The 8,034-nt window shown below is 41.6% G+C and overlaps 3 non-coding genes across 3 annotated transcripts; 1 reads left to right on the forward strand and 2 right to left on the reverse strand.

Moving 5' to 3' along the window:
* Positions 1 to 1,599: 1,599 nt before the first annotated feature.
* On the forward strand, positions 1,600 to 1,681 carry TRNAS-UGA. The gene has a single exon. It is a non-coding gene; the product is annotated as a tRNA-Ser (tRNA).
* Positions 1,682 to 2,471: 790 nt separating this feature from the next.
* TRNAS-GCU lies at positions 2,472 to 2,553 on the reverse strand. The gene has a single exon. It is a non-coding gene; the product is annotated as a tRNA-Ser (tRNA).
* Positions 2,554 to 2,726: 173 nt separating this feature from the next.
* Positions 2,727 to 2,798, reverse strand: TRNAQ-UUG. Its single transcript has one exon. It is a non-coding gene; the product is annotated as a tRNA-Gln (tRNA).
* Between the last annotated feature and the right edge of the window lie 5,236 nt (positions 2,799 to 8,034).

Consider the following 8,034-nt stretch of genomic DNA (forward strand, 5'->3'; position numbering starts at 1 on the left):
TGTTTAAGATGATCAACGAAATAGAGAGGAGATAAGGTGAAGAAAAGTTGAGAGTATAAAGTTCCAGAAAAAGTGGGGTGACCCTGGAGAAACCAAGAAATCTTCTTAGGCTAGATTGGGGAATGATATATCTTTATCTTGCTCCAGGGTTAAAGGGCCACAAATGGGCCTCCTAGCTCAAGCTGGGGGTACCTGTATGTGACGAAGAGTAGAGGGCTTTTGGAACCGATGTATGTTTCTGTATTTTTGTAGAAATTACAAAGTTTCTCAAGATAATGTTGAGGTGGGGATCTGGGGAGAGAATACTTCACACAGCCACATACATTCATTCATTCATCAGTTTTACTCATAAATTCATATTGATATGGGCACAAAGGGTGCCCTAGGATTAAAAATAATATTAAAAGTTACTGTCCGAGGCCCCCTGAGGGGATTTGAGATTCATTCTCTAGACCATCCTGTAACTTGAGATCCTGGAGCTTGTGGGGTTCTCAAATTCATTTCCCCTTATCGTGAAATACTATACAACTTGTACCAAAAGAATTGCCTTTGTCTTCCTGATCCTGTCATTCATCTTCCTCATCCTGTGTCACAACAATTTTTCCTTATCTTGTAAGCAACCATCTTTCTCATCTTCTTTGTTCTTATCCTGTCTCTAATCTTCAACCCCCATAAGAAACCCTAAAATAACATCATCATCGTAAAGGTTGTATTGCTTTCTGTCTATATAAGCCTGGATCTTTTCCTATATAGGGGTCTTTGTTTAGCTCCTTGCTAATCACACATAATAAAGCTCCCATTGGTTAAGAGAAAATCATCTAAGTGAATTCTTTCACACCTGAAACAGCTTTCCCAACTCTAACCTCAACAACATGTATATAATACAGACATACATGCACATACTTGTGCTAGGAACCAAAGAAAATGCAAAAAGGAAATGACATATCTGGACCCTCACGAAACTTTGAATCTAGTAGGCATTGAACCCTGGGTGTTTAGAAGCCATTCACTTTTCCATTCTGGGCCTCAGAAAGGACCCAAGACCTCAGGGACAAATAGAAACTTTTTGGGGAGTTCAGTGGAAAGATATGTAAAAGTACAACTAGTTCTTTTCCAAAGTACTTGGTAAAGTCAGGTCTGCTTGACTGAGGAAGATCATCCCCTTTAATTGAACTGGTTAAAAAAAAAGCCTTCAAAAAACCAGTTGTTAGGTTATAGTTATTCTACTACACAGGACTCAAAAATCACATGTATTTTTTTCAAAAGGGCACTAACTCTTCACACATATATATGGAGATATGTATACACACACACACACACAGAAAAGACCTCAAGTTGGTACAACTTAAACTTACATACGCCTTTCGAATTCATCACCTTAACCATTCACCTACCTTGCTAATACAGTTTTTATTAAAACTTTAGAATAATCTATTCAGGTATTCAGTTATTCATTCGTGTTTTTAGTTAAATAATATGTATTAGGTGCCTATTATCAAACACTAAATTTAATGTGTTCAACTATGAACAAGATACTGAACTGTTAACTTGAAAGGAAATGAAGAAATGAAACATTCATGAGATACCCAGAAGCACGCAGTAGTCGTGGCCGAGTGGTTAAGGCGATGGACTTGAAATCCATTGGGGTTTCCCCGCGCAGGTTCGAATCCTGCCGACTACGAGGTGTAATTTTGGGCACAACTTTAAAAAAGAGTGAGCTTTGGTCCCACTTCTCTCAATGTGGTGATTCTGCTGACTTGAGGTTGATAGCTTCCCTCTTTCTAAAAAGAGCGAGGGTAGGAATGGCCAGTTCTTCTTTGGACGTCCCTCTGATTCAATTTATATATTTCTGAAACAAGGAATCTATTTCTAAATTTGCTCCCGGCCTCAAAGTTCTTTCAAGTACCGTGTTTGCTATGAGACGTCAGGAAAGAAGGGATGCAAGAGAGGGGGATTAGAGCAATGCATTTTGAACAGAAAATGGATACATTGTTACAGATGAAGATACATGCCGAAGGCACCAAACATTTGAAGTCAGAAAACCCCACAGCAAATTCTGGGAACGTAAATTTTGCCGGAGAAGAGGGAGCAATCAGTATTGGCTCCATGAAAGCAAGGATTCAGGCTTTGCTAAACTGTACACCTTTTTATCTCCTCCAGCTGCTAGCACGGTAAGTGCTTAATAAAGTGTATAACTGGTTGACCAAGGCCAGAGAATTTGTCACCAAGAGGGCGCAGGTGCCTACCTTCATCACTGAATTAAAAAGTATAGAATAGCTTGTTGTACAAAACGAGGGAGCCTCTGCCGAATTTCATTTCTTAGAGAGAGACCCACAGCTACTGGAAATCACTTTAGGCAGGTTTTTCTTGGATTAACCTGAAATTATTATTTTCCGGCAAGGAAAGAGCTCATGCAAATTTTCCCCAAAGGGAAAGGATTAAAATCTACGCCTTTATTAGGCAAGAGAATCCGACGAGGATGGGATTCGAACCCACGCGTGCAGAGCACAATGGATTAGCAGTCCATCGCCTTAACCACTCGGCCACCTCGTCTGTTTGTTTAAAGGTTTGGATTAGTTTCTATAGTAGTGAGGTGTATTCCTCTAAGGGAGAAATAAGAATCAGAGAATTTTTTTTAATGTTTCCTTCTGTCATTAGGAGAGTTCTACAAAATACGTCACATGAACGGCCTAAAGCTGTAAAATCAAATTAGTGAAAAATTTAGAAGGTCCCACCGAGATTCGAACTCAGATCGCTGGATTCAAAGTCCAGAGTGCTAACCATTACACCATGGGGCCATTCAACGGAAGCAAGCTCGAGAAATTGATCCTTATTTGACGTAGACAATTTTTTTCTTACTACGACCACGTTTCTCGTTTGTGTTTTACGGTTTCACAAACAGCCGCACTTGAGCTGTCAGCTGGAGGGGGGAGGGGCAGGCTGGAACCGCCCAGGCTCGCAGCCCTTATCAACAGGGGCCCGAGAAGAGGAACGAAGCAGGCCCGAAGTCGGACTCAGCCTGGCCTCCCGCCCGACTCACAACGGACCCCTGAAACACTCTCTCCCTCGAGCTAAGCCAAACTCGTATTCGCCCACCCGCGGAACAACCAAGGAACAGCGAGGGATTTGCCAGAACCCGGAGGCTCGGCTTCCCAGAATGCACAGCACCGGATGTGAGGGGGGAGGGGAGAGACTGCGCACGTTGCGCCTGTGTCTGCGCGGGGCTGTGATTGGTTCGCCGAGAACTCCCGGAAGGAGGAAGTAGGGGCTGGCGCGGCGTTCTCCCGGAAGGGGGAATTCACTCTTTCCTCAGGGGAGGGGTTCGTTGGCGGACTCAGGGTCTGTGATCTCCTGTGCTCCTGTGCTGCGGATGCGGCGTGGCCAGCTTTATCTAGTGGGGTGAGACCACGATATCCCCTAACCCCCGGGAAGGTGGCAGGCGATCGGCCGCTCTGGTGCTCGAGGAGGAATCTCCTTCCGCTCGGGGCTGTCCGAAAGCCTCTGGCTCCTGGGGTCCCCCGGTCTGTGCGGAGGAAGCTAACTGCCCACTCCGCCTCCAGTGACGTCTTAGTTTTGCAACCATACATACGCACATATACCTCTAGATAGCCCTAGATGCCTATGAGAATACACGCATATTTGTATATACAAATATCTATTGTTGTAGCAGTTAAAAAATTAAGGGAGACTGAGGCACAAAGTTACGAGCACGATCGATTTATTGGTGGAGCCCGAATTTATCAATAAATAGGATCTCAGCTTCCACAGTAAAGACCCAGTTATGGGGTTAACAGCTCTTTTCATAGTTTGGGGGAGTACAGAAAATAGAAAGGCTAAAATCATGGATGGAAGAAAATATGATTGGTTAGAAATTGGGAAGGACTAACATGGTAAGATATAGATAAGATGTCCTCCCCCAGCCCCCTTCCCCCCCCCAAAAAAAAATTTAGTGCAGTGTAAAGCATTAATAGCTTAAAACTGCACCAGGACTATTTAGACACCCTGTATTTCAATACTTTATGACTGTGATGAGGGGTTGGAAGAAGAGGGAGTTGGGAGGATAAATGAAAAGCCCTCCTCTGCCAAGGGTTCTGAGGAACATTACTTTTCAAAAGTAAGGTTTTGAATTGAAGTAGAAACTAGATCCCTAGCTACTTAGGAATTTCTTTTGAGCTGTATCCTTTAAATTCTAATTTCATGCAGAAAATGTATTTCAAGCAATAAGTTGGGAAGGAGATGAGAATTGTAAAATGAAATATAGCACACGCTTTGTTGAGATTTTCTTAGAGTTCTCTGAGTTAAAGGAGAAAATTTGATTAATTTTATTAAGGATTGTATAAAATTATTTTACTTTTTACATACAATATTTTTACAGAGTACACATTTTACATATCAGTATTCGTGATGACTCCTCACTAAGTCAAAAGGAACTTGGACTACAGCACTAAGAGGTGGTGAAGGCAGCATTAATACCTACACCTGTCCTTCCTTCTGTGCTCACATAGGAATTGTTTCTGCATATCAGAAAGCTTCCTGTATTACCTACGATGACAGCAGCAGTCTTACATATGGTGGATAGCTGTACTCTGTACCATCTTAGAGACCATTTTCTGGGCCTGATGATGGGTGTTGCTGTTAAGTCATCCATTATTCCTGAAAAAGCAAAATTAATGTCTTTTCTTTAGTATTATACTATAATATTGAAAAAGCCTCAATGTTGTAGCTAAGGTAAAAGTTAAGAATCTCAACACCACAAACTAGATTAAGCTTCATTGCCTATGCACGAGCAGAAAAGTAGGAATAATAAAAAGTTAGAGTCAGATGTTATTTTTTCTGACAATGTAACAAGAAGCTAAAATTGTTGCTCTAGAACGGGCCTGCACAACATATGGCCTGTTGTAGAGCAATAATTCTCAAACTTTTTGATCTCAGGATCCCTTTCCACTCTTAAAAGTTATTGCGGACTCACCCCTCCAAAGCTTTTGCTTGAATGGGTTATATTGCTCAATATTTATCATATTAGACATTAAAACATCTTAATGTTATTGAAATAGTTTAGCCCTTTGGGACCCATCCCCTGAAAGTGGTTCTGCCATCCCTACGAGTCCCTGGACCACACTTTGAGAACCACTCTTCTAGTGATCTGCAGTTCTTTATGTCTCTTCCTTGAGTCCTCAAAACTGCTTTGGGTCCTGGCGTAACGTGACGAAAGAATCTTTGATTTACCACCCTACTTAATAAGATAAAAAATTAAGATAGAAATTGTGGTCTTTACAAATAATAACTTTACAGTGTAAATGCCTAACCAAAAATAAAGTTGCTCTTAAAAACTTATGAAATTATCTTTGTTACTTAAAATTTTTCAAATACCTATCATTGTTGGGATGAAGGGACTGGTCTGAGACTTTACTTTGCAATTGCATGAAATATGTGTTGCTAATAGCTCTGAAGTTTTTAACTCAGTGTAGACAGCCCCTTCTTTTCTTTGACATTGCCATATTTTTCCCCTTGCCACTCCTATCATTCTTCCCAGTCTACCTGTCATCTCTTTAGCTTTCTGCTTCCTCACCCAAAATTTCCCATTTTTTTCTCATATCTCCCTCATTGCATTTCCCCCCTTTATCTTGACCTACCATCTTCCCTCACCTCTCTTCACCAGATTCCCTTTTGTCCTCTCTTTTGTTAATTCTGGGAATGAGGAAATCAGGTTTCCTGACTTCCTATGTTAGTTATCTTCCAGGCACTTCCCACTATCTCCCTACCCCAATTGATCAATCACTTATTGTTTCCATGTTCCTTTAATTGTTTACAGACGCTTGAGGGGAGTGGGACACCTCTTCTTCTGAATTCAGGGAATTATACCTATTCATTCTTTTCTTGGGAAGACCCTAATCTTTCTTCCAATTAGAAATTAGGTTACCTATTGTTCTATCATTTCCTTTTAATTAATCAACCTTATTTGATTAATTGTTTTTAATGTATAAAAGTTTGCCTTCCCCTGTATTCAGAGTCCAGGTCTAAGTTGAGGAGATCTAGTCCCAATTTGTTGGGCAATGCCATGCATTGTTTAATAAAGTAATGTACTTGGGAGATCAGACCTTTGTTTCCTAAGTCATTTCATCTTTCATCCACCACAGGAGACATTATTGTATTACACCGCAGAAGAAAGCAATGTACTTGCTCAGCTTTCACTCACCCAATTGATTTGGGCTGATGATCAGATCCTCCCATCTCTGAAGTCTGTAAGTAGAGAAAATGCTTTCTTCCCTTCAAAATGGAAATAAAGCAATGCACACATTTACAAGTCTTTACTTTAATTCCGCAATGCGTCAAGTGTATTGGGGTTGATGGGGCTGAGTATATACGTCCTTACCCCTTCCAATGGGCCACATGCTTTGACCCCTTGATAAAGGGAATTCATTTCAAGCTCCTAGTTGGTCTTCCTGTATCCTTGTGAGTGGGGTTACCTCACATGCAAATGATCAGCTGACTTAAAAGCCATATTTGGACTATTGTTTGTTCCCAGTTACATTAGGCCATATGTCTAGCCCTGGCAGGAATTTCTCATCATCCCAGTTCCAGGGTAAGAGGACATGTTTCATCACCTGAAGATATGGGCAAGGGGTATGGTTGGGGAGAGGAGGAAAAGAAAAATGTTAAGTGAACCTTGCAAATACAGTAAGGTTTTTAGGCTCCGTCTCCTCCATTTGAAAGTAGCTATAAAGAGTACAGATTCAGATAGACTGATCTTTTTTCATTGTGACTTTTCCTATTATGTTATCTGAAAAGTCACCCAAATGTATCTTGATACACTCCTACCACATTTTCAAATAGCTAAGTCCCACAGATGCAAGGACCAGACTTATAGTCCATACCAAGGAATCGTTCCCTTTTGGTGGTAGGATGTGGAGAATGGGAGGATGATTGGGTCAGAAATACTAGAAAGGAAAAGCAAAGGAATATTTAAAAGTGAACCTGGTGCTAGCCGTTAAAAGGCTCTGAGGTAGAAATTCTATATGGTAGCACAACCACATAGACATTGGAATAGGACGATGAGTGACAGTTCTCTCCCAGCCTGCCTCAGTGGTCTAGCTGTGCGCTTTGCTGATCAGAATATCTAGTCTGAGGACACCCTGCTTTGGACTTTACCTGACCTGAATAAATATGTGAGACAAAAGTGGCTGGTCACTGGTGGCAGTGCCTTGCACACGTTGGAAGAGAAGCCAACCAACCCCTTCAAGGAGGGAGAAACTGTCAGCAGCCACACAGAACAAGTGATTCAGAGTAGGAGCAGAAGCCAAGTAGACCAAGCTCTGATGTGGTCTTGCAACCTTTGACTGATATTTTGTCATGGTTACAGGATGTGGAAAACCATTATCAGAATGCAAAATGAAAAAGAAATAGCTGCTCTCTCAGATCCAGGAACAAATTTGTCATACCTGCAATCTTTATTGGAGAAAATTCACAAAACCTTGCTGAATGGAACCCTACAAGTTTATGTTTTATGTGATCTTGACTGGGCGTTCATTGCAGAAACACAATCTGTTTATACCTCCCTGACTGATTTGTTATCTCCCTACCACAATGACTGCCAAAACTTTTCATGCCTTCTCAGATCTCTCCATTAAATCCTGTCTCTGCTCTCTATACCGAGGACCTTGCCTCATACTTCTCCAAAAAAACCCAGGTTATTAACCAAGAACTTCCTCTTCCTCCCTTCTCACCTCAATCAAGCATTTTTCTTTACCATCTCCTTCACACCTGACTCCGATGAAGAGGTGGACTTTCTTGTTGCCCCTGCCAAGGTCTCCCCTTGATACCATCCCTTTCTCTCCTCCAAAGCAGATTTCCCATGTAGTCATCCCCACAATCTAATCTTTGATCTTGCCCTGTGTAATGCATCCTTCCCTGATACCTATACACCTTTTCCTCCCTCCATATTATCTCACTCAGTGATCCTATCAGCTTCCGTGGGTTCCATTGCCATCTTTCCTCCCTCCATATTATCTCACTCAGTGATCCTATCAGCTTCCA

The sequence above is a fragment of the Vombatus ursinus genome, unplaced genomic scaffold, assembly GCF_900497805.2.
Source record: "Vombatus ursinus unplaced genomic scaffold, bare-nosed wombat genome assembly UNPS02014768.1, whole genome shotgun sequence".
Taxonomy (NCBI): Eukaryota; Metazoa; Chordata; class Mammalia; order Diprotodontia; family Vombatidae; genus Vombatus; species Vombatus ursinus.